General features: G+C 31.9%; 1 pseudogene; it reads left to right on the forward strand.

Moving 5' to 3' along the window:
• The first annotated feature begins 823 nt into the window (after positions 1-823).
• Positions 824-27,533, forward strand: LOC149562698 (DEAD-box ATP-dependent RNA helicase 15-like; annotated as a pseudogene).
• The last annotated feature ends 190 nt before the right edge of the window (positions 27,534-27,723 follow it).

Below are 27,723 nucleotides of genomic sequence, written 5' to 3' on the forward strand. Positions count from 1 at the left end.
ATGAAAAATAATGGAGCCAATGGTTTTTCTGTTTTGGTGTTTTCCTCATGTTAACAAATTTTTCTAACATACCGAGTTGGAGAAAATATCACCTATTGTTCTTGCATAGCTTCTTGTCTTACATGAGTGCACTTTCTATAAATTTTTAATTTGATGAGAAGTGAAACATATTTCTATTACTATTGAGTTCCTATTGATGATTGCATCAGTAGAATTAAGAAAGTTTTGCTCATATTTTCATTGGTTTCCTACCTTATTTTTTTGATAATTTAACTCGTAGATGTGTTGTTACCATGGTTTATGTCCATTAGGAATTTCCTTTCAAGTTATTTGCTTTAATCTATCGTTACCTTATCTTTTTTATTTTATTTTCTAACACTTGGTTAAAATAGGAATTCATATAATTACATCGATAAATTGCATTCATCATAAAATAGAAAATACCAAAAATATATCTCTTTTGTGGTTATTTTTCAAAATAGCAAATAGATCAAACATCTCATCCCAAATTGGTTGGAACTAGCAAAGGATGAACAAACACATTTATCTTTAATTGAGCAGATTTTAATAGGTCACAAGATCACCCAGAACCTTGGAGTTGATCCTATATTATCTTTTTAAGGGAGGAGTTCAAAAGGATTTCTATCATTAAGCATTGTGTAAAACAATAGCTCAATAGTTATCAAGAGGCAAAGGAAAATACAAAGGTAAATTGTTCCTAATTTGTTTCAAATGTAATGAAGTCAGTCATTTTGTTGGTAAGTTTGCTAACAAAAGTAAGAGTGATAGAAATGATAAGAAAGATTAAAAGTATAAGAAGAACATGGATTATAAAGACAAAGGGAAGAAATCATGCTACAATGTTGAAGAAGAGCATACCAAGCCCAATACTAATGAAATAAAGGAAGTCGTTGAGATGATATATGTTGCTATCAAGGAAGATCCCAATGGAGAAAGGTATGAAAGTGAAGATACCAATATTTCATGTATTAGCAAGAATGATTCATGGATTATAGATAGTGGATGCTCACATCACATGAATGGTGATCTAAGTAAGTTTGATAAATTTGAAGAAATTGATGATGATGGAACTGTTAACCTAGGTAATGATATTCCATGTCTAGTGAAAGGTAGAGGATGACTAATTTTGAATTATAAGATCATATGTGATGATGCATACTAGGTACAAGGACTAAAGTATAATCTTTTGAGTGTTTCTCATTTGAATAATTCACATCACAAGTTGAAATTTCATAACAGAAAAGTCAAGATCTTTGATGATGAAGGAAATCTAATTGGAACTAGGATGAAAACAAGGGGTAACTTATTTTATCTTGATCCTACTATTGATACATGCTTATTTGCTAGAGTTGAGGATGTCTAGTTATGGCATAAAAGGTTGTGTCATGTAAACTTTGAGAACATGGTGAAGATAAATAAAATAAAAAAGATTTAGAGGCTTACCAAATCTACAAAAATATGAGAATGTTTTTGTAAAGAATGGCATCTTAGTAAGATGATAAAATCTAGTTTTTCAATCAAAACACACACTTCTAATGATATCCTAAAACTATTGCATGTTGATATATGTGGATCAATAGGTTTGGACAGTTATTATGGTGGCAACTATTTCATATTGTTTATTGATGACTATTATGTTCATGAAGGTGAAATCCCATTATTTTCATATGTTCAAATGGTATAAAGCTACAGTTGATAAAGAAATTGGTAAATTTTTAAAATGTTTAAGATCTAATAGAGGTGGTGAGTGTATCTCTATTGAATTCACTAACTTTTGTTGCTAAGAATGGTATTAAGAGATATTTATCTACACTAAGTACACCACAACATAATGGAATTGTTAAGAAAAGAAATAAATATGGATTGTACAAGGAAATTGATGATTGAAAATGAGTTTTCTCATATATTATGGAGAGAAGAAATTAGCATTTTTGTTTATACCCTCAACTGAGTTAAGTTAAAGAAAGGAACAAATAAGACATGCTATGAACTCTAGTATGGTCATACACTAAATATAATTTATTTCAAAATCTTTGGAAGTAGGTGTTATATTCACAAGGATGAAAGGAATGGTAAAATTGATTTTAAAAGAGATGAAGGTATATTTCTTCACTGTTCATCTAAAAGACAAGCCTATATATGTTTGAACAAAGCTACTAAAAAAATGATTGAAAGTGCAAATGTGAGGATTGATGAGTTTGCAAATAAGAATGATATAGAAAGAAAAATGGAACATGGAGATTAAAAAAAAATTATGTATGTGTATGAAGAGGCACTAGACACACTACCTGAGTTACAATAGAGAATCACCAAGCACTAGATAGTATCACTCAAGTTACATATTGTTTTACTTGAGCACCAAACAGTACTACCTGAGAGAGAAATTGAACACCTACTAAGTGGAGAAATTGTTGAAAGTCAAAGAACTAAACCTGTATTGGCCAAATATATGAGAAAGAATCACTCCCCTGAAAAAACTACTAGTGACAAAAGTGTTGAAGTACAAAAAAGAATTAAAGTTAAGAGATAGTACCTATTTGATTGCTAATTTTGAACTAAGAATAGTAAAGGTTGCATTGGACAATGAGGGTTAGATAAATGTTATAATTGATGATATTGATTAGATAGAGCATAACAATACATGGACATTAGTACCAAGGCCTATAGATAAGAATATAATAGGAACCAAATGGATTTTCAAAAATAAGTTGAATAAAAATGGAGAAGTGGTAAGAAACAAGGAAAGACCAATTTGCAAAGGTCATACACAAGAAGAAAGAATCTATAATGGGGAAACTTTTGCACCTATGGAAAGAATGGAAGGTGTAAGAACATTTTTGGCCTATGCTAGCTACAAGGAGTTCAAAGTATACCAAATGGATGTCAAATCTGCATTTCTAAATGGAATACTTGAAGAGGAAGTCTACATTAAACAACTTGAAGGATTCATCAAACCTAATCAGAGGACCATGGTTTACAAATTGAACAAGGCACTATATGGACTTAAACAAGCACTGAGAACATGGTATGAAAGGTTACATTCCTATTTGATTAAGATTGAATTTTCTAGAATAAGTGAGAAGAATAATCTATATTTGAAATTTGAATGTGAAAGTATGGTGTTGATTGCTAAGATATTTGCGGATGACATTTATATTTGGAGGAAATGACATGCTATATAAGACATGTGTTGATCAAATAAGTACATAATTTGAGATTTCAATGTTTGGTGAGATCAAATTTTTTATTGGTTTGAAATTTCATCAAACAAGAAAAGGTATATATGTGACTCAATCTAAATATGTCAAAGATATCTTGAAAACATTTGGGATGGATGAGTGTAAACCAATTTGTACACCTATGGTGACTGGAGTGAAATTATCGAAGGAAGACACTACTAGAGAGGTGAATGAAATATAATATAGATCTATGATTGGTAAACTATAGTATGTTGTATATAGTAGACCAAATATTACACATGTTGTTGGTATAGTTGCAAGGTTATCCTCTAATCCTAATGAAATACACATGATTGGTGTGAAGAGTATATTCAAATATCTAAAAGGAACTAAAGATTTTGGCCTATGGTATAAAAAAGATGATGACATTAATCTTAAAGTCTTTAGTGACGTTGATTGGGTTGGTAGTGTTGATGATAGAAAAAGCACAAGTGGTGGAGCTTTTTTTTTGTGAGAAAGATCAATAACATGGATAAGCAAGAGATAGAGTTCTATTTCACAATCTACTACTGAAGTTGAATATGTTGCTACTACAATAAATTGTTCAAATATTTTATGGATTAATAGCATGTTGGAAGGTATACAAGAAGAGATAACAGAGCCTATTACTATTTACTATAATAACACTAGTGAAATACATATTTCAAATAATCCAGTAATGCATGCAAAAACAAAGCATATATCAATCAACTATCATTATTTGAGGGAACAAGTACAAGAGAAATAAGTAAGGCTTGAACATGTGAAGTTTAAAGAGAAAATTATGGACATTTTACTAAGTCATTTCCTAAAGATGCTTTTGTGTATCTAAGAGATAAAATGGGGGTCTTGTCCCTATCCAAAATTCACTAGGTGAAGATGCATGTTGCATCAAATCATGGATGAAAAAAAATATCTTTGTGGAGTTGATGCAAGAGTTCACTCTTAAGGAGTTTCCTAAAGTTGTGAAGATGACTAATGAAACTAATGTAAATAGTACATGCAAGGTACAAGGATAACTAGAAGGTTTTAAAATTTTCACATTGGAATTTATAGTGACCTTTGGTATTGTTGTCAAAGGGGGAGAAGATTACCAAGGGAAGAAGTATAGAAAAGAGAGAGAGAACCATTGAGGAGAGATATCCAAAGAAGGAGTAGTATACCAAAAAGGGAGAAATATTGATTTTTCTACTGAGCAAAAGAAAGATCATATCCTAAGGGGGCGGGGGCGGGGGGGCGAATGTTAATGAATATTGATATTGCTAAAGATATAGAATGAGTACATTTTTTGCTGAGAATCAAAATGAAGACAAATGAACTAAATATTTGTATTTTTTTCAATGCATACATTTGATTATCTTATGTGATGTTTTGTAATGTAAAATCATATGTTATGTATTGTCATCAATGCCAAAGGGGGAGATTGTTAGCCCCAACTAATAATGTAATTGAGAATGCTAGGAATGTATGTAAAAGAGTTGTATAATTTGTTATGTTATCATTAATATCAAGTATTAGTTGGCTATAAATTATGCTAATTAAGTAGAGTGTCATATCATTTGATTAATGAAGAGGATTTGAATAAAGTGTGTTGCAAACAAAGTCGATAAGTATGGTATTCAATGGGCACTTGAATGAGTTGGATGGTGATAATGTAATTTTGGTTTGATTATTTTACAATCATGAAATATTGTAATGTATGGTACTACACAAGCTACACCAAGTGACAAGGTTAAATAAGGAAGACAATATTCATCAAGTGACTATCGTGTTCACAGAACAATTGGCAAAATAAAGTTATAAATTTAGTGTTAACCAAGTAAGTTCAGTATTGACTAGGTGTTATATTACCTGAGTGAAATGTTTTATTCACTAAGTAATAGTAAGAAGAAAAATTTTGTAAAGATGGAATCTGAGGCTAATATTTGATGGATATAAAGAATATTTGAGAAGTTCAAAGGTGTGAGTCAAATTGTTTTACAAGATCAACAACTAGAAAAATACAATGAAGATCTGATGATGGATATTGAAGAATGATAAGGATGGACACAAAGTTATGTGAAAGTTATATTTTCCAAGTTTCTAGACTCAATAAATTTGGTATGAATTTGAAATAGATGATGAAGATTAAGCAACAATAATTGGAAGAATCTAGAAGCACAAAGACTATTACTTAAGGAGTTAAATAAAGTTTTTGGTTGTTGATATTGTTGAAGAAGATTAAAAGAGAAGATAAAAGTTTGAAGTTGTTGAACATAAAGAGCAAGGTGAACCAAGAAAAAAAAATATCAAAGTGGAGTTGAACGAGTGAAATAGAGGAGTGAAGCCAAGTAAAGAGATCAGAGGATAGCAATCAAAAAGAGACCAAAAAAAAAGGAGATTTGGACAAGCAAGGTAGTACTAAACCTAACATATCATTTGTGTTGTTATTTTATAATCACCCTAACCAAGTGGACCTAACAAGTCTATGAAATCATATATGGTAACATTGATTATTGGTATTTATAAGTCATTTAGAGCTAGCCATTGTTTAGATAGGATCAAAGAGTGATAAGGTCAAGATGATCTTTTGGTATAAATCCTCTAACATGGTCACATTAAAAATTTGTATGTAAATCTTTAACAAGGTTGGCTCCTAGTAGAGCTCACTTCAGAATAGTGAAAAATTTGGGTTGTTGGTTCCAAGTGATTTTTCCCTTTACAGGGTTTCTCCATTAAAAATCTTGGTGTCAAATGTGTGAATGTTGTTATGTTGCAAGTTGTTTTAGATGTTATTTTCATTTTACTGCAACTTGGTAATAACTAATTTAATGTTTGATAATAATGAAGTTTTATTACTATCAGTTAGTAATAACAGAACAGTCAATGAATAATTCGAAGTAAATTGGATATATGAGTTAATTGAGAAGTTGAATGAGTACACCAAATGAATTATTATGATATTTATGAAGTTTTTTTGGTAGCAAAAGTGTTTGAAGGGGGTGTAAGATAATTGAACATAAATGATTTATCCTCCCCCCCCCCCCCGCCCCACCTCTTATTTATTTAACACTTGTAGCCAATACTTGAGCATGCCTCTAATTGTGCATCAACTAAATATACCATAAGGAATCTCATTAATCCAAACATTATCACTCTATCTATTATTGAAGTCTTCCTTATCATAGAGTACTAGTCTCTAATAAAACTCTTCTAACTTTTTTATACCTTTAATTCTTCCTCTACAACTTGATGTGAATCAACTATACGTGGTCCTTAATACCTTTATAATGTTACACCAAATAACTATAAATATAGTAGCCACACTAATCCATTAGTTACAATGTACATTTTATTGAAAGGAGATTGTTGAAATGAAGAAGATTGATGAAACCTATCATGGAACAACCATTATTTTGTCACTAATGTCAAACCTGCTATTTGTTGGTGTGGCAATTGCTTACTTTGGTCTAAATGCTATCATTTGATTTATTAATAAGAGGATTTGAAAAGAAAGGATAACAAGAGAACCTAGAGAAAGGTTGAGTTATATGGTGTATAAAAGGAGTACTAAGACTAAGCAAGACATTGATGATATAGTGTATTATTTATCTACTTAAGGATATAATGAAAGGGTACTTGAGAAAAGACTAGAAGGAAGCTAAGTAAAGAAATGTGTCTGCCAAGCCTGACCAAGAAAATAGTAGAAGCTAAGAAAGTTAGTGCAAGCTGAGCAGAAAGTCAGTTGAAGTTGAGCAGTAAGTTCAGTATGTGCTAAGAAAAGTGAAATCTTAATGTGTTGAGTGTCAGAAGATGGGAGTAGTGACCGAGAAAAAATTAGTGTATGCCAAGCAACCTAGTGTTGACCAAGCATCAGAAGATAGTGTTTTCCAAGAAAATAGCTTGTTATTACTGAGTGACATTAAAATGAGTTTAATCAAAGATTTGACAGATCTGAGCTGAAATTTTTGATTTCTTGAATTGTTTGAAGCGTGTGGAACATAACTAAGATGATCTAGTAACACAAAATTCAAGATAACCCAATTTGAGACAAATTCAAAGAGGATTGTAAAAAAAGTTTCCAAAGGGAATAAAATGGGAAAATGGGAAGATTCAATGAATCTAACCTAGCCCTAAAATGGATTATTGTGGTTAAGAAGAAAAATACCTAAATTCTCTATATAAGGAGATAATAGGCTAGAAGAAATTTGTGAAGAGCTTGAACCTAAGATAGACAAGAAATCTAGGGTGTTGCTTCATATGGTGGCTGAATGAAAGAGTCTATAGTTGGCATACTAGAAAGAAGGCTTAAGAAAATGAAGGCTTGAAGGGTGAACGAGCTATTAGAAACAAAGAGGATGAATGCCAAGAAGAATGGAGGACTGCATGTGAGATCCATAATATGCAAGTGAATTTTTTATTATCAAATCAAGTCCTATTGTTACTTTCTAACAATCGTATCAATCTAGATAAATCCTTTGGACTAAGGTTGACCTAATAGTCATGAGTAAATTCTTTAATAGTGTGACATTCTAATGGAATGTTCTAAAGTCCTCTAATAAGGCTCATTCCTAACAGGGTGATTGAAATCCTTTAACCATGTCACATTTAATAGTGTTCATTGTAACATTTAACAAGGTTAGCTCCTCACAGGGCTCACTTCAGAAGAGTGAAAATTGGTAGCATGTTACTAGTGATTTTTCCAAAATTGGGTTTCCATGTAAAATCCTTCTGTCAAATGTGTGATTAATTTTGTTGTATTACATGTTTACATTTCTACAAATTTATTTTGACCTAGGATAGCAATATGCAAAATTTTAAGATTTTGAATGATCAATGCATGCATAAGTATAAGTTGGAGTACTAAAAAAAATTATTTGTACTTTTGGACCTTAGATAACTGATTCACCCCCCCCCCCCTCTCATTTATTCTAAACATTCCAAAAAATTGGTACCAAAGCACCAAGTGTATCACCTAGTTTAGTGTTGTAATATGAATACTAGCTATTAAGGAAAGCATTAACAATACTAAAATGAGTAAACACTTAAGATATGACTGATTTTTTATCATCACAAATGGAGACAAACCAAGAATGGTAAGCTCCAAATGGTATAACACAATGATACAATAGATTTGTCCCCAATTTAAGGTATGTGTGCTCCCAAGTATAACTCAAGCTTCAAATGGATGGATGGGGTGAGTGAAATAAGGTTGCAACAATGGATTCATGGAGTGATTTTGCCATTATAATGGTATTTTGGTAGTGTGTGTGCTCTCAAAATATCATTATAACTTTGCATGGAGGATGGACTTTTATTTTTTGAAGGGAGGAGGTTCAATTTATAGGCCAAGGGTTGGAGGAATGGAGGGTCAAGATGCAAGGATGGCAAGATGGTGAGGGAGGGCTAGAATGCACTCAAAGGGGAGCACATGGATTGTGCTAGTTTAGCACCAATGGGGAGGTGACACTTGTCATAAAGAGGATGAGTGTGAGAGGATAGGATAAGGGTTGGTCAAAGGCTTGATGAGGGTGGTTGAGTATGTAAGACTCATGAATGAAAGTGTAAGAGCCATTAAGAGGAGTGTAAGAGATATTTGAGGGTCATTTATGTTGGAGGGTGAGGGGAAGATATTTGTTGACTTTAGCTTGGGTTAGCAAGCCTTAACCCATGTTTATGATTGTGCACATGATTAGAAGAGGGTTTGGATTAGCTTAGAAGGGGGGTTAGGTGGTGAATGAGTTAGCTTTTGATGGGATGGGTTAGTTAGGTGTTAAGTGAGGTTAGTATGGGTGAATGGGTTGGATTAGGGGTTAGGATAGGGTTTAGGAAGGCTTTTGGATTTTAGATATTTTATTAAATGTTTTATTCAATAAAATGGGAGTATGAAATTAAATTGAATAGATTTGATGAATTATCTAATTTAATAGAGGAATGGGGATTTAATTGATAAATTGATTTTGGGTTATCATTTGGTTTTATCAATTGGACTATAGTTAATTTAATTAATTAATTAATTAACTAGGGGATGATGATTAATTAATTAAATAGTAAATATTTAATCAATAATGTCCTAGGAGATGACTAAATATGATTACTTATTGATGTAATCAAATTTAGGTGTCTACACCAAGTACTTGTGAGAAAAAGTTTGAAGGTACTTGAAGCTAAAGATCAAAATGTACAGAAAGAAGGTACCCAAGTTAAACAAGGAAAAATTTCTTGTATGGAAAAGTTTGATGAAGCTACATCTAGGAGGACTCAAAGAATATGCACAGTCGACTATCACCACTGAACATGTTGATCCAACTAGAGCCCCAACTACAGAACAATTGAAATAGAAGAAGGAGCACAATAAGGCAATGTTGGATATTTCATCTTCCCTTATAAACTATTCAGAGTGTGATGACATCATAGGATGTGATTTTGCTAAGAAGATACGAGATGCCCTAGAGAAGATCTATGGAGGAGACAAGAATGTGTTGAGAGCTCAAGATGAAAGTCATAGAGGAAAATTTGATGAAATGAGAATGCAAAATGGTGGGAATATAGTCCAATATTGTGTAAGGATCAAAGATGTTGTTAATGCAATTAGAGGATCTAATGGATAGATTGAAGATGAGACTGTGATCAAAAAAGTATTGAGAACCATATTTCCTATCTATGCTATTAGAGTCTCTTCTATACAAGAATTGAGGTGTACTCCTGGTAGTAATCTAACCCTTGAAGGATTGGTTGGTAGACTCACTATTTTTAAAGTTTCAAATTTTGATAATTTTAAATCTAAGAATGTTGAATCTTCTTTCAAAGATAAGGTGACACTAAAAGAACCTAAAGATAAGAAAAATAAAATGGTCAAACATGTTGCTAGTGAAATTAATGCAGATGATGAAGAGCTAGAAGAACTGGAAGCACTATTGGCTAGGAAATTTCACAAAGGCAAAGGAAAATACAAAAGTAAGTTACCCATCATATGTTTTGATTGTAATGAGGTTGGTCATATTGTAGCAAGATGTCCTTAAAATTCAAATAGCAAGAATGAAGACAAATATAGAGGTAGAAAAGATGATAGTAACAAAGGCTATAAGGACAAGGGAAAGGAATCTTGTTACATTGTTGAAGAAGAATCCAATGATGAATCTGATGATCATGGTGATGAAGTTGTCTATGTTACTATGAAAGATGATTGATGAAGATGATGCAACTACATTAATATCTTATGTGAATAAAAGTGATAGATGGATCATTGACAGTGGGTGTTCACATCACATGATTGGAGACAAAAGTAAGTCCATTACCCTTGAGTATTACAAAGGAAATAGTGTTAGATTTGGTAATGATGCACCTTGTCTAATAAAAGGAAAAGGGTCTATAAAATTGATAGATAAGTTCATGTGTAACAATGCTTACTATGTGGAAGGACTTAACTTTAATCTATTGAGTGTGTCACAATTGTTCAGGATGCAAAGTTGAATTTGATAACAAGAAGGATAAGATCTATGACACTGATGGAAAACTAATTAGAAGTGAAGATCAAAATAGAGGGTAATCTATTTTATCTTGACATAAATGATGTTACTTGTCTTTTTGTACAATTTAAAATGTGTGGCTATGGAACAAAAGGCTATGTCATGTAAATTTTGATAATTTGGTCAATATCAGTAAGATGAAAAGATTCAGAGGTTTGTCAAAATTGAAGAAACTTGATAATGTGATTTGTAAACAATGACAGTTAGGTAAGATGACAAAGTCTAGTTTTAAAAGTAAAACTCATACTTCAAAAGAAATTCTAGAATTAGTTCATACTAATTTATGTAGACCAATTGATGTGTAAAGCTACAAAGGTGACAAGTACATTATCTTATTTGTTGATGATTACTTAAGAATGATGATAATAATTTTTTTAAGAGAAAAACATGATGCTTTTCAAATGTTTAAATTGTATCTAGAAAGAGTTGAAAAGGAAACTGGTAAGAGCTTGAAATGTCTAAGATCTGATAGAGGTGGAGATTTTACATCAAATGAGTTTGAAAATTTCTACAATGACAAAGGAATCAAGAGACAAACTTTTGCACCTAGGACCCCTCCACAAAATGGGATTGCTTAAAGGAGGAATAGATTTGTAATGGATTGTGCTAGAACAATAATGATGAAGAAGAATATAACTTTGAAATATTGGAGAGAAGTTGTCAGTACATCTATCTATACCTTGAACCAAGTACAAATCAAGAAAGGTACAAATTCCACACCTTTTGCATTATGGTATGGATACTCACCCAATGTCAAATATTTTAAAGTATTTGGAAGTAAGCGTTACATTCTTAAGGACAACAGAAATGGTAAACTTGATGCAAAAAGTGAAGAAGTTATATTCCTAAGTTATTCCACAAGAAGTAAAGCTTATAAGTGTTTAAATACTAACACTAACAAAGTTGTGAAAAGTGCAAATGTAAAGTTTGATGAATATATAGAAGTGCATGAAGATGAACCAAAGAAGGAACCTAAAAATTACATAACCTTTATGTACTATTATGAAGACATGTTTGATAATGTTGATAATTTTTCAAACCAAGTCATTAATCAATAAGAAGTAGTGACTGTCGAGTCACATACAATGTATGTTGAGTTACATTTAGGAGTTGAGTTGCATTCAGGAGCCAAGTTGCAATTAGAAGCCGAGGTACATTCTAATACTATGATCAACTTACATGAAAGGAATGTTGAGTTACTTGATAGAGAAGTACACAATGAATCTAAAATTGAACTTCATGAAAGACCCATTATAGAAAGGGGAATAGAGCCAAGGTTGTCAAAGTATGTCAAAAGACATCACCTTGCTGAAAAAAATCATTAGAGATAAAGAAGGTAGACCAATGACAAGGAATAGGTTGAGAAATGACACATTTTTGTTAAGCAAGCATGAGCATAAGTTAGTGAAGGATGCATTAGAAAATGAAGACTGGAATCAAGCCATGAAAGAAGAAATTGATCAAATTGTGAAGAACAAAACTTGGACACTAGTACCCAAACTAGAGAAAAAGAATGTTATTGGAACCAAGTGGGTGTATAGAAGTAAACTAGATGAGAATGGTGAAGTTACAAGGAATAAGGCAAGATTAATTTGCAAAGGATATGCACAAGAAGAGAGAATGGACTATGGAGAGACATTTTCAGTTAAGATTGGAAGGAGTAATAACTCTTCTTGCTTACTCTGCTTACAAAGGATGCAAAGTTTATCAAATGTATGTTAAATCAGCATTTCTAAATGGTATACTAGAAGAGGAGGCCTACATAGAACAACTTGTAGGATTTTTTGATCCAAACAATAATAACATGGCATGTAGATTGCACAAAGCTTTATATGGTTTGAAGCAAGCTCTCAAAGCCTAGTATGAAAGACTGCATAACTATCTTCTGAAGATTGATTTTGAGAAGACTGATGACAATAGCAATCTATACTTAAGGATAGAAAGAGGTAAAGGAATCTTACTAGCTGAAATATTTGTTGATAATATCATATTTAGAGGATTAAATCCATTTTGTAAGAAATTTGTAAATGAAATGATGAAAGAGTTTTAGATGTCTATGTTTGGAGAAATAAAGTTCTTTGTTCAATTTCAAGTGTATCAGATGAAATATGGTATTTACATCACTTAGTCCAAGTATGTAAAGGAAATCTTGATAACTTTTGGTATGGAGGATTAAAAACCCATTAGTGCTCCTATGGTGATAGGACACAAACTATCCAAAACTGATGATTTTGTTGAAGTAAATCAAACATTGTACAGGTCTATAATTGGTAAATTGCAATATGTAGTTCATAAAAGACCTAATATTGTACTAGTTGGTGAGATTTTTGCAATTTTTTTTGCAAATCCTAAGGAGAATAATTTAATAGATGTTAAATGGATTATGAGATGCTTTAAAGGAATAGAAGACTATGGTCTATACTAAGAGAAAAATGACAAGTTTGAGTTGAGAGCCTATACAAATGTTGATTGGGCTGGAAACATTGATGATAGGAAAAGTACAAGTGGTGAAGCATTTTTCTTAGGAAAAATATTAGTCTCTTGGACTAGCAAGAAATAAAATTTTATTTTGCAATCTACTGTTAAAGCTGAATATGCAGTACACAAATGTGGTATGGATTTAATAGTTACTCAAAGGAATGAAGGAAGAAATCACTAAACCTATAGTAGTATACCATGATAGTGCAAGTGTTATAAACATATCAAAGAACCATGTGATGCATACAAAGAAAAAGCACATTGCAATCAAGTATCATTACTTGAGAGAGTTGGTTCAAGACAAAGAAGTAAGAATGGAATATGTGAATACCAAAGAACAGATAGCTAATATATTCACAAAGGCTTTATCTAAGGATGCACATGAATATGTTAGAGGTAAGCTAGGGGTAATACCACTATCCAAAGCTACTTAATAAGTAAGAATAGTACCCTACATCAAGTGAGTTGAATGGCATATTTTACAACTTGATATAGTGGAAAGAAGAAGCTGAAAATAGAAGATTTATAGTCACATGTAGGGTGACTAAGGGAGAACCTAAATTGATTATATCTACATATATAGATGAAAAGTCTTTGGCATTGTTGTCAAAGAGGGAGATATCAGAGACATCAAATCAGAGAAGGAAGGAGAAAGATTGTCAATGAGGGACAAGATCATATGAGGGAGAAATTAGAAGAAGAGATCAAAGTATATAGAGGAAGGCACACATATTAATAGAGGGAAAGATTTGAATAAAAGGTATTAAGTTTTTTTTTGGTATTTTTGTTGGTATTGGTTTTCCATCAATGCCAAAGAGGGAGATTGTTAAAATGAAGAAGATTGATGAAACCTATTATGGAACAATCATTATTTTGTCACTGATGTCAAAACTACTACTTGTTGGTATGAGAATTGCTTACTTGGTTCTGAATGTTATCATTTGATTAATTGATGAAGATGATTTGAAAAGAAAGGATAATAAGAGAACCTAGAGAAAGGTTGAGTTATATGGTGTATAAAAGGAGCACTAAGACCAAGCAAGAAATTGATGATATAGTGTATTATTTATCTACTTAAGGCTATAATAAAAGGGCACTTGAGAAAAGATTACAAGGATGCTAAGTAAAGAAATGTTTGTACCAAGCCTAACTAAGAAAATAGTAGAATTTGAGAAAGTCAGTGCAGGCCAAGCAAAAAGTTAGTTGAAGTCAAACAATAAGTTTAGTATGTGTCAAGAAAAAAGAAATTGCAGCATGTGTCAAGCATCAAAAGACTTTAGGTTAATTCTTACCTAAGGGTTATACTTAGGAAAGCCCCCATGCAACAAATGTTTCTCTTTTTCTATGTGTAGGTTTCATACATGACTACCAAAAGTTGTAGAACTATGTAGAGAGGCCTAATACATATAGTTTTAAATTTAAACAAACAAAAACTCATGAACTATGTCAATAAAGACACCTTAATGATAATTTTTGGCTAAATTTTATAGGGAATGATTTGTTTTGTATTTGGATACAAAGTCCAAAGTTTTAATTGATGAAAATGATCTTCAAATCTGGGACCTAGCTTATGCAGGAGCATCCAGTGGTGTAAATATTATCATGTATCACCTAAAAATATGTTTATTGATAGTTTTTTTTCTATGTTATTTCATTTATGCACACCCATTTGAGCCAAATAGAGATTTTAACTCTCATATTTCCATTGTTACTTTTTAGGTTAGTATTTTTGTACACCTCAAGATATGTTCAAATATAGAAAATGGGTTCTTTTTTGATATATAGTCATAATTATTAAGAGTTAGAGGGTATATGTTGGAGGGAAGGCTTGAATTGAAATTTCAAGCGTCAGGTCAAAGGTTACATGGTTTGAAATTTATGGTAGTTTTAAGTTGGTGGAAGACCTCCTAGAAATACTTTGAAGCCTAGTTTAAGGCATTAAATAGCCTTGTGTGGCCCCAAAAAATGTGGGGTGGAAACAAGTGATCCATAGGGCTATAGAGTGCTCAAAGAGATTTTTGGAAATATAAACAGTTCATCAATTAGAATCCTTTATGCCTCCCAAAAGTTGGACTACCATTTTCTAGAACCTTCTATTTTTGCACCAGCTTCTAATTGAATTCTAGAACCTTTTGTTTTGGCATTGGACACAAAATAGAAAAATATGAATTTTATTCCTAACCCTAAGCCTAATTCAATCTACTTAAGGCCAATTCTTGATGTGTAGAAGGTACTATGGGAAGGTTTTTTCTCCATAATATGAAAATATTGTAAGCCCATAGGGCATATAGTTGGGTATGTTTCTTTATTAATGCACGTAGTAACTTATTTTAGATAATATAAGTCTCTTTTTTGTTCTATTCATTTTATCTCAAGTTGTGCCCTCATCACTAGTATGCCTAACTAGAATTTTCAACTCCACATTCCAGTGATGGGTTTATTTTTGTATTTAATTCCTAAATATGTTCTTTTGTGTTGTTTTCCTATTTCTTGTTTCTAGTTAGGTTTAATCCTATCAATTTTTCATCTTTTAACTTGGATATTGCATTTTTAATTGTATCTAAGGAAATCAATATTTGAAAAAAGAATAAGCAAACACAACGCGTAGATCTCCTAAAAGATTGAAGTTGAGCATAATTGATCATTCATGAATGAAATAGAAAGCTTCAAAAAGGTAAATGAGTCTCAATTTTTCATTTATTTATTATGATCCCATTTCAAAAACTTAATTCTTTATCAAACCTATAAGTGAGAGAGACAACTAAGAAAATCCTTTTAATACAAATCTCTCACAATAATTGTATAACCTAAAAAAAAGCTAATCAATTATGTCAAATCATAGGAGGAAAGAAATATAAAGTGGATTATATATTCTATAGATCCCCTTGAAAGAATTTGGAATATATGATGCGACCACGATTCAAGATTTTTGCTAGACCTAATCAGCATTTAAATATATAAGGAAAGAAAATTTGCTATTCCAAAATACCAAAAGTGTATCCAAATGCTTCAAATTATCTTCCCATATGTTCCTTTAAATTATAATGTCATCAAATAATATATTCATAAATTTCATCAAATACTAACCAAATATCTTGTTCATAGATGATTGGAAGTAACGAGGGTATTAAAGAGTCCAAAGAGAAACCTATAAGATAAATTTTGAACTTATTTTTCATAGAAATTTGATGATATATTAGACTTGAGTTAATCTTAGAAATAATCTAATCTCATATATAGTTTATTTATTGATTCATATATCCTAGGAATCCAATGTCTATTGTTTATTCTTTTCAATTATAATTTTATAGTCATCACATGTACACATAAAACCATCATTTTTTTTACAAGAACAATTGAGGATGAAAAGAGACTCTAACAAGGCATTATATAACACATCTCAAGGAGTTCTTTTTGGTACTCTTAATTTATTTTGTATGCTCTCTATAATTTCTATATGGAGTGGTTATGATATCTTCTATACTTGGTTCCAACTCAATTATATGTCTAAAACTTTTATCATGTGATTATCCTAGAGGCATGCCACTAAAAAATAGACTTGGATTCTCATTTAAAAAATTGAGCATCAACATGGTAGGTTTTTTTCTTACCTTTAAGGGGATTTTTAGATACTATCATATTGTTGGAAATATTATGACAAGCTAATTTATTGAGAGGGGAGGGGTGAATTAGTAACTTCTAAAACTTTTATCCCAATTAGCAATTAATCCTTTATATGAATTCTGATCTAACTTCATGCATTAGAAACTGAGAAAACAAGAAAGCATACATAACATTTTGACACAATATTTGGTGACCAAAAAAACTTACAAATAGAAAGTAAAACTGGGTTGGGGATGATACCCACAAGCTTTAGTACTGCAGTATAAAGTTGGCCTGTTAAGGTTTACATTGATCACTTTTGATGATCTACCCTATTAGGAGCAATAAGGACTGTTAGGTCCACCTTGTGAAAGGATTTAAAACCATACAAAAAATTATGCACTTAGTAAAGAGATTTACATAAGACTATTAGGTCTACCTTGTTAAAGGATTTGACTGATCCACATGTTAGGATGAAATAGTAGCTGATCTTTGATCTTCAAATTGGTTTGTTGAATGAGATTCCTCTGAGTGTACAAATCACCTTGCTATGATAGATGAATCTTTGTTGCTTGTTATATTGTTGTAGCCTTTGTAATTTTCTCTTTTTCTCTTCTCTGATGCTTACATTACTTCATTTTCAATACATACATACATTGGATGTGATATAACACATTACATATAGATCAATCCAATTACATAATTACAAAGTTTCCTACAATACAAGTTTACATAAAATATTGCAAAGTCGGCCAAAGTGTAGAAACTTGGGCTCTAAAGACTGACTCGGTGAGGTTCTGATACTTAGCATCCACTGTCACTACTGAGCATCATCATATACTTAGTAGACGTAGAAGCTCAGTCCATACTGATCACTTCCAAGTAGTCTTGAACTTGGTCTGCACTGGTGACTCAGTGAATACTGTGAAACTTGGCATATGAACTGAATCACTTGGTTAACACCACGTAGCTCGATAAACACTATCACCTCGAGTTTGGCATAAACTGAGTCTCTTGGTTAACACTAAGTAGCTCAATCAACACTGGACTCACATCACATTAATTGTGAGCTCTCTCTCTCTCTCTCTCTCTCTCTCTCTCTCTCTCTCTCTCTATATATATATATATATATATATATATATATATATATATAGATAGATAGATAGATAGATATGTATATATATATATGTATATGTATATATATATGTATATGTATATATATATGTATATATATATATATATATATAATATACATATATATGTATATGTATATATATATATATATGTATATGTATATATGTATATATATATATGTATATATATATATCTATATATATGTATATGTATATGTATATGTATATGTATATATATATATATATCTATACACACACATATATATACATATTTGTATATATATGTATATATATATGTGTGTGTGTGTGTATAGATATATATATACATATACATATATATATGTATATATACATATATAAATGTATATATAGATATATATATGTACGTATATATAGATATATATATGTGTGTGTGTGTGTGTATATATATATATAACCATTGCGTAGCTCTGTTTACACTAGTAATCTTGGCATACATTGTAATGCTTGGTTTACACTGTTGATCTTCAACTCTGTAGTAACTACTCGGTTTGAACTGAAATCTATCCATAGAGCTTGATAGCAACTATAGGACTTGGTTAACATTGTTAACTATACAATATGCTCGGTATGAACTCATAATCTAAATAAGTGTATGTCACTAATAAAAAACATGACAAGAATGTCAACAATCTCCCCCTTTTGCATTAGTGACAAAAACACTTATCAGTCAAAACTAAACTATCCATCACCTTGTATCTCCCACTTAGTAGAGTATACTATTTTTGAGATTTTTCAAAATTGTTTTTGTAAAGGTTACATTTCTATACATGGTAATGCTTGCTCCAAAGATAATATATAGTATATTATACATACAATATATATTTCTCTACACTTTCTTACAATTTTCTCCCCCTATCTTTTTACATCTTTCTCCTCTTTATATCATCTTATATCTTTTCAATAACTTCTCCAATATCTTCTCTCTCTTTTGACATTAATGCCAAAGAGTTATACAATATATATTTACATAGTAATACTAAAATGAGACAAGAAATCTAAATGTACCTCTAGTATGATTGCCAAAGTCTTGTCCCAGTTTTCTTGCAAGACCTTGCATGTGTGCAATGCCACCTACACTTCTGCTGAAAGTTTGATCATATGGTCTGCAATAGAGAAATTATTATCATGGATGAGAGTTTTTGAATAAGAAATATGCTTTTGTAGTGCATCCATGTTAGGGAGTATCTATTGGTAATATGTCCAATCAATCAAATTAAGTAAGTCATGATTGTCATTTATGGCAACATATTTTCTTTGCAAATTAACCCCATTCAATTACAGAAGAAAATTATCTAAGTATCAGATAGTGTTACAGCAATAGGACAGTTTTTATGATAATAGAATATTCCATTAGAATATTCTCTTTCACAATTGACCAGAGATGCATGACATCATAAGGATGACATATACTAGTGTGGGTGTCCATACAATCAACAAAACTCGAGTTAAGATGAAAATAGTAATGCAGTGCTGACACAGTACAAAATAGAGCATATCAGCAGAATATGTTTAATGATTTGATTTATTATTTTAAGTTATATTTTCTTGTTGAGCTGACTCTAATAATGTTATATGAGCCGACTAAAGAAGAATTCACTAAGATGTTCCATATAAGTAAAATATTTTATTTGCAAAGTGAGTTGTGAGTTGTGAAAGTGAAAGCGAATGATTCAGTGATGCGAAGTTGATATGATCATGTGAAATGAGAGTAACAAGTGAATGTGACACTTTGATATCTAATGTGAAGATCTAATGTAGATTGATATGTGCCCATTTTCTATTGTGTGAAGAATCATGAATGAGAAGGTTTACAAAGTACTGCAAACAAGTCAATATTGTATGTATACGTATTTCTTGAAGAACTTATTGTATAGTTGTATGTTAGGGTAGTCGGCTCTTCTTGCACACATTTGTATATAATCCACTAGCTCATAATAGGGTTGAAGCAACTCCTAATAGGGTTGAGGCTTCTAACAAGGCCTAGTCTTCTAATAGGGACTTGAGACACTATACATGCTTCATAGACTCCTAACAGGGTCAATATCCTTAACTAGATCCTTATATATAGTGAATCATCTAGTGGGTTCCATCCCCATTGAGCTTTTCTCTTGGCCAGGATTTCCCTAGTAAACAAAATATGGTGTTATGATCTTTCTTTGCATATGGTTGTTTACATTTCTTAGCACTACTAGTTTATTTTATTATGAACATCATAAAATGATTAATAATATTCAATTGTGGGTTAAAAGATAGAAAATACTAATTCACACCCCCCCCCCCCCCCCCTCTCAATATTATCTATTTCTAATAATTGGTATCAAAGACTAGTTATTTAGAAGAGGCTTAACAGCTTGAATAATATCACTATGGATATGGAACAACTGAAGAAAAACCTTGAAGAAGCACTTGAATAGATTGATCTTCTTACTAATGAAAGAGATGGTCTCAAAGATAGATACAAGGATGTAAAAGCCTACATTGGTGAATTGAAGGACAAGATAGATGACCTAAAATAGGAAGAACCTACTAATCAAACCAGTGATGATCATATTGAAGATCTGAAGAAAGAAAATGAGATCCTAAAACATGAGTTGAAGATAGTTGAACTCAACACTAGTACAGTTGCACATGATTTTCTACCAAATTTTTTGACCAAAGCTATGAATCCTCCTTATTTTTTGTTTTCATTCCCATGTTGGTCAAAAAAAAAATTATATGCCTGCTTTGGTCAAAATTTTGTCCAACCTATGTTTTCCTAAGTTGAATTTCAACCAACTCAGTGTTATAACAAAAAAAAAGAAAAAGTTCCATTCGCAGGTAAAAACAAAAAAAAATCATTCATTCGCAAGGTATGAACACAGGTAAAAAATTCATTCATTTGCAAGGTATGAGCATGGGCAAAAAATTAATTCATTCGCAAGGTGTGAGCACGGGAAAGATTCATTCACACACTTGAGATAGGTATATTTTCTTCATTCCTTTCTTTGCCACATTTTAGCAAAGATTATCCAATGACAATGTCTTTTGAGCTATGAAGGGACTGGTTACTCTAACGACATAGGTTGCATAGATGTGGATGAATGCAGTAGGTCAGGGTGCATAAAATATCAGTGACATGTTTTTCATTGCTTGAGCCGAGCAAGTGTCTTATTAGTGGATTTGTAGATAAAATTGTGCAGATTTGGAATGGTCTACAAGGGAGATTGGAGTGTATAATGGTGATGGACATAATGGATTTAATACATGAGGTGGATTCCCATGGCGAGATGCTTTTTCTAGTCACCAAGAGTTGTGGAGTTAAGGTACAACATGGACAAAGGGTAATAAAGGTTCTTAATGAAAATAAGTAAGTTCAAAGCCTTTTTGGGTCTAAGGAAAAAATCTTTTGTGGATGCAAAGATTCAAGCATACAGGAGATAGATGTGGCACGCAGCTAGGCGAAACAAATCCAAGGATGTGCAAGAACTTGGATGGGAAAGAAACTGTTGTATACAATAGTCCCTTTTAGAGATTGGATTTATACTATAGGTGTCCTAGTGGATGGTTTCAACTAAAAAGTATGGAGGCAATAGGATGAAGTACTCCTTTCAATTGCATGAATAGGATTTGATGTTTGAGCAATGGTTGTAATTGAAGATTTCATTTACTTGAACTGCAGTTCATCTCTAGCTAAAATTCAAATATGGCTAAGAGAAAAACTATAGAAAGTTACTAGTTGGTCAGTGCGCAATAGAATCACAAGTCTCCTTGCATCTAATGACATCATTTTTTGTGGTACAAACATTTTAGTAGTTCTCATTCTGGTGTAGTGGGATAGAGGTTTTGATCCACTACAATAGAGCTAGGAATAGCTAGTCATCAGCACCCTGGCACTATCTGATTGGGCTATTCCAAATGAAGGATAATCTAATGAAAAATTTTCTTGTGTATTGGGGATTTTCCCAATAAAAACTAGAGAATGTTTCTCTAAAACATTTTATGGCTTCTGACCACCTCCATTATCCACAGCTATGAGCTCATTCTTTTGGAATTGACACTAGTAGTTTAGGGTGAGCAATATCCCTTCTATTATGTTCAATAGCATTTTATTCATTGGAGAATCTTTGTTCATTTTCTCTATATTTGTAGGTTTTCATTGTCTCTTCAATTAGAAGAAAAATGATTTAGACTAATTTGATCATTTCTTTGATTCATCTCTTACTATTAATTGTTGTGGGGGTTTCAAATAGATAGATCTATGTTTAATTTGAATCACGAACTTAGCCAAAGTGTTTAATTTGAATTATAGATTTTATTGTACCAGTGTCCTCTCTGTTTCAGTCTCAAGATACTTGCAACAAGTTGGCTGTGAAAGATATTCTCTGAATAATTCATCTCCATCTTCCTCTGCATATTACTATTGAAATAGTTTCATAGCTTTTCATAAACCAACTTCAATACCCAAATCTTTTTATAATCATCACACTAATTCTCTTGCCCACTCTTGGGTTCCATATAATCACATAAGTTTGATAAGTTCATCAAAACTATGAAGCATATTTGTCACTATTACTCAATGGTTATGAACATTTAATTTTAATGGGCATTAGTTCAAGTTCTATAGCCTCAAGTCTCTTGCCAATGTTCCTTGAATCCTAAAAAATGGTTGAACAAATTTCTAAGATTTTTCTACCAAATTTATTTAGCAAACTACAATATGCAACTTATGTTTCTACTCAAATTTATAATTTATCATTTAGTGCCCATTAATCTAAATTCCCTGAAGTCCATTCTCTTGAAAATACACCCTAACCCTACACTAATGTTTGACCAAATCCTTAAAAATGAAAAATTCTATACAATTATTGAAAAGTAACAAAAGTAAAAGGCTAAAAATACAATGCAGTAGACATGCAGACAAGTCTTCTATCCAATAAGAATTGAATCATATACCTGATCTATTTTAATCACTTCCCCAGTGAAAGAATCATGAAAGTTATCTTTAACATATTACATAATAATTCCCAATAGAAGGCACTAATAAACCAATAGGTTTAGTACTTAATCTAAATTGTGAGATTATATTTTCCTTGAAATAGGTAGTAGCAGACATCCACTTTTGCAAGGGGAGGGAATGTGTGATAGTCCATAAATATGATTCTCATGTCTATTCATGTGACATTATACTCTATGTTTACTTCAATAGGCTCTTTTGAGATCAAGCTTGAAATATTCTTGAAGGTTTATAAACTTACATAAGAGTAATATGTATGCTTTGCTTTAATAGAACTAAAAATAAATTAGAAATCCTTTTCCATTATTATGTGGACATGACAAGTGGAGCTTTGAACTTGTTAATGGGGCTATCTAATTTATATTTCATGATGTGCACTCATTTTCCACTAGTAGACTTATTTACATGATGTAATTCACAAAGCTTCCATGTGTTGTTCTCTGTCAAGGCATCAAGTTCTACTTTCATAGCAGCTTCCCATTTTGGTTTACCCGGAGGCTTGTTTAAATTGGGTTGGTTTGAATTTCAAGATTCAGGCAAAATTTGCATGCTCAAAAACTTTAGCTATTTCCTTCTACAACTTCTTCTTCATTTCAGCATTTTTTTTTCATCTTCTTTCACATCCTTGATGATTTTATCAAACCATTTTAGACGAGTTTAGGGCATTTCTCATGGATAGTCAAAAGATTGACTTGGAGGAGAACTTATTGTATCCAAGAGAGTTGTGGCTTATCTTCATCGTTGTCATCACCAGACTCTAAATGTTGGCTACTTGATGAATCATCTTTTGTACTTACAAACTCTTTCATGAATCATCATCTATAAAGTAAGATGTCTTTTCTTTAAAACCAATTACGTCTCTACTAACAACTAATTTGTCAGTAGTTACATTAATTAAGCAATATGTTTTTTATTTTTCACTATAGACAACAAAGTTGAAATTATTAACTTTTTGCATCTAGTTTATCTTCAGTGTTATGTTTAACTAGTGCAAAAGAAATAGACCCAAAAATACAAAAATAATCAATGGGAGGCTTAAGACCTATCCAAACTCTTTAGGAGTAGTATTTTGCAAACACTCACTAGGACATCAATTGAGAATGTGTATAGTAGTTTGTACTACTTTTTCCCAGTAATGGTATGCTACATTTTGAATATGCATTATACACTTAGCCATTTCAACAATTTTCCTATTTATGTGTTTGATCACTCCATTCTATTGTGGAGTGCATGATGTCGTACACTACTAATGGATTCCCTATTGATTTGAAAAGTTGGTGAATACCATTGAGGTGAACTTTCTCCCATTGTCTGTCCTCAATGTACTATTTGAAAATTGCTACTTCCCACCTTAGATCTCATAGGCCTTTAATTTCCAAGTCTGAGGAATAATATAACTGTTGTTGGGATATCACACAGAAACATTTAGGTCTTCGCAAGGAGTATCTTTCATGTGCACCACTTTGGCACTTCCAATGATTATTGTAGATATGTATCTAGTCACTACATCATTGGTAAGGCTTCTTGTTAACTTAGAGTTATGCTTGATAACTTTGAGGTAAAGTGATTGAAGAGTTTATACTCCATCAATAATATCTGTCCCTCTTTCCATGTATCACTCAGTGTTATTGTGGTAGCAATATCTTTATAATTGCCAAACATGTGATTGAGAAATATTCTTGTTGTCACATACATTATTTTATTAATCACATTCTTTAATTATGCATGTTGGCCTCAAGTGGGTCCGCATTTCAGCAATAGGGTTGTCTTTTCTTAATATTTTTGCATTTTGTTTGAAGCTGATGATGATTATTATTTTTGGTTATTGTCTGATCTTGATATTTCCAAATGAGATTATTTTCACTTTCGAAGTTCAAAATATTAACTTTTGATACTATGTGTTTACCACCTTTGAGGAAATAGGAAGAATACCTAGACATTGTTTGGGATCAAGAATTTGAATTTGTTTTAGAATATCATGAGTATAACCTCTGTGTTTGAGCCATAGGATGATTTTGTTATGGGGAACCTTTGAAAGGCTCAGCCATAAATTATATTTTTATCATTATTAGCTTCATCTTGTTTACCTTAACACTTCATAGCCTCTTTTGCATGTTATTCAATTCAACAATATACTATTGTCACTAAAATATCATGCATGGAAGCCTTGATTTTGATATCTTGATTTTTTAATTTTGTGTGGTTATTCTATGCAGAGAAAATAAGACTCACATTGAAGAGGTGATTTCAAAAATCATGGAAAATCTTGATGTTGTCATGGTATTTGAGAATCCAAAAGTTCAAGCTGCCATAATGGATGTAAGTTTAGTGGTGAATCTGTAGCATCTTTTAAAAGTATTTACCAAGGCACGATATTTGAGATTAGATTCATTACTTATGGATGTTGTTCTCCATGATTTTTAGTGCTCGCAGAACCCTATGAGTATAACCAAATACCAAAATGATAAAGAGGTAGTTTTATATTCTTTCATTGTTAATATTAATTTAGAATTTTGTTGCTCTAATTTTCTCAATAGTTGTCTTTGAAAAAAGTAAAGTGTAGATAGAGGAATGGAAGAGCTACATTGTAATTCAAATGGCTTTCCCCAAAGAAAAGACCCTTTTTTTTTTTGCAAGCTTTGAATTTTTGGCTTGCTATGCTTATTTAATGTTGTGTCTCATTGATTTCCTTCAATATTGATTATTACATTTCAAAGATCATAAAATTGGAGATGAGGAAATTTCAAGGGAAAATACTTGCAACATGCCATCAGAGGCTGGAACACCCCATGCGTCCAAGAGGATTTTTTTTGCTCTTGAAAAGTTTAATATTGAATCTCTAAGAATAGATGGTATTTTTTGTTCAAAGGAACAGTTGCCTGATCTACTATATGTTAGAGATCTACTTGTTGTTGCTGGTTTCATTGGGATTCTAATACATTTTTTGCTAAATGGCATTCCCCTAGCAATCCATTGGATCCCCATTTGTTTGGCAAGTTAGAAGGTTTTTATAAGGATAGACACCATTTGAAGGTTTGTATAAGGATCCCCATTAATAATATTTTCTTACCAGTTCTATTTTATATTGCAGATATGCCATGAATTTGAGAGATTTATCACTTATTTAATAGACTTGAAGGTGATTGTATTCTATGGAGGGCTAAACATTAAAGTCCATAAAGTATTGCTAAAAAATGAGTGTCCACACATAGTGGTGGGTACTCCTGGAAGGATACTTGCTCTAGCAAGGGAAAAATATTTGAGTCTCAAAAATGTCAAACATTTCATCCTTGATGAGTGTGATAGAATGTCAAAATTACTTGGTATGTTAGTAGATAACTTTTTAAATAGATTCTAATTACATAGTCTGTTTAGTATGGTTTTTTATTTTTTTAATGCTATAGACATGTGGAGACATGTCCAAGAGATTTTCAACATGACCCCTCATGACAAGAAAGTTATGATGTTCTCTGCCACTCTAAGCAAGGAGATTTGGCCCGTCTGCAAGAGATTCATGCAATATGTAATGTCTTCTATATAAGTTGACCTATTTAATCCTATATTATATATTACTTTAATGATTGGGGAAACTAGTCAGTTCATTTAAATTGGCTTTATTCAGGTGGAATACTAGTTATGCTTATTTCTATAGTATTGATCTTAAGATGTTTATTTAACCCTTGCAAAGGTGATTCATGTTTTGACCATAAGTTGATAGCACACATATGCAAAGGTGATACATGTTTCCCTGAAGCTCTATATTTCTTAGCCAAGCCCTTGTTTTCCTTTTCTTTCTCATCATCGGTCATCAATACTAGACTGCCATAGCTTTATTGTAATTCCAAAGTTGGGATTGCATGTTACCTAAATCCTTTTCTTTGCATTCACAAAAATAGAGTTGCCTTGGAGGTAGTGCAGAGCTACATTTTCTATGGTGGCCAACTTTTGTTCATTGTACATGGCAGAGACATGGGTTACTAGTTTTGTGACAACAATACAAATAATTAATTCAATGATATAGCAAAGTATTAAATTCAAAATTCAGGGATAGGATATTGGACCACAAAGCTGCTAGTTGAACCTTTTTAGTACTTTTCGTTCAACATGTGCTCCTTGGATCAATGAGGGGATTGTTGTGGCACTGTTGGCTCTTGATGGCAATCGCACCACCTAATGTTACACACATTTGTTTCCATTTATAGCCTATGGAGATATATGTTGATGATAAGGAAAAATTGACACTTCATGGTTTAGTTTAGGTATTGAATTTATTTGAGTTTAATAATGTCCAATAAAATAGTAAACCATTCTCTCTTTTGTTGTGTCTGGTATTGATGTCTTGAGATTCTTCCAGCACTACATCAAACTGAGCAAGCTAGAGAAGAACCAAAAGCTAAATGATCTGCTTGATGCACTAAACTTCAATCAAGTTCTGATATTTTTCAAGAGTGTTAACAGAGCTACAGAGTTGAACAAGCTTCTTGTGGAGTGCAACTTTCCATCAATCTGCATTCATTCTGGAATGCCACAAGAATAAGGGTATGTTTGATGTTGTTTTTCTTTTTGAATCTACCATGGTACTTAATGTAACAATTCCCTTTGCTCTTATGATCTATAACTAGACAATGAAGCATGAATATGGGTATTGTTCATGCCCAGAGGTTGAGATACCATAGGGCCTTGGTACATCTAGATATAAAATGACCTTGGACTTCTTGTGATTAAGT

Source organism: Cupressus sempervirens, chromosome 4 (assembly GCF_028749045.1).
Source record: "Cupressus sempervirens isolate cs-2001-9-10 chromosome 4, ASM2874904v1, whole genome shotgun sequence".
In the NCBI taxonomy this organism is placed as follows: domain Eukaryota; kingdom Viridiplantae; phylum Streptophyta; class Pinopsida; order Cupressales; family Cupressaceae; genus Cupressus; species Cupressus sempervirens.